Below are 896 nucleotides of genomic sequence, written 5' to 3' on the forward strand. Positions count from 1 at the left end.
CCCCAGCCACACAGGTACAAACCTTGAGGCCCTGTCCCGGGCAAAGGCAGGCATTGGAGCCACTCACCCTAACCACAGGACAGCCCCTCAGGCTCCTAACTGCATGCCAGGACTTCATCCCGCTCCGCACCTGCCCCTGGCTCCTTGGACTCATTCAAGAGCCACCGGCTACTGCCCGCTCTGCCCCGCTCGCTGTCCCCCCGTGCCGCGCTTGTTTGGCTGCGACTCCACTCCCACCCTGTTTTCTATTTAGTTGTCCCCCAAACTCAACTGACCTAAACCCAGCACCCAACACTAATAATGGCGGGGGGTGTGGGGAGGTAACTGCTACTCTTTGGGTGTTGAGCCCATGTTAAGCTTGTACATCAAAAAGGCTGGTAAGGACCTGGCTCCGGGTTGGGCGGGGGCTCCTCTTTCGGGACATGAGGCAGCACGACCTCGGGCCCTGGGGTTTCCTGATCTCCTGCCTCCTCCAGAGGCCTGTCCTTATGATGAGCCTTCAGCTGCTGCACCTGGGAATCAGCAAACTCCGGTAGGGCCCCCGGGGGCTGCATCTGGTCAGAGGACCCCTCCTCGACCTTCACACGCACGGTGACCTGGGGATGAGATACATGTGTCACTGGGGAGCCGGGAACCGGGGGGCAACATCCCCCGACACGTGGAGGTGCAGATGGCACCAAACAAAGGCTCTCTCCTGGAGCTTCTCGTCCTCCGCCTGCCCCAGCAGAAACCCCTCGGCCAGGGCCACAGCCTGGGCACACGTCTCCACGTGACACTCGCACACCCAGCTCCGCATGTCCGGGGGCAGGATGGCCAGGAACTGCTCCAGCACCACCAGCTCCAGCATCTGCTCCTTGCTGCGGCGCTGGGGCTCCAGCCAGCGCCGGCACAGCTCC

The 896-nt window shown here is 62.7% G+C and overlaps 1 pseudogene; it reads right to left on the reverse strand.

Annotated features, from left to right (window-relative positions):
- Positions 1-247: 247 nt before the first annotated feature.
- On the reverse strand, positions 248-892 carry LOC106723505 (annotated as a pseudogene).
- Between the last annotated feature and the right edge of the window lie 4 nt (positions 893-896).

This window comes from Alligator sinensis, unplaced genomic scaffold (genome assembly GCF_000455745.1).
Source record: "Alligator sinensis unplaced genomic scaffold, ASM45574v1 scaffold3577_1, whole genome shotgun sequence".
Taxonomy (NCBI): domain Eukaryota; kingdom Metazoa; phylum Chordata; order Crocodylia; family Alligatoridae; genus Alligator; species Alligator sinensis.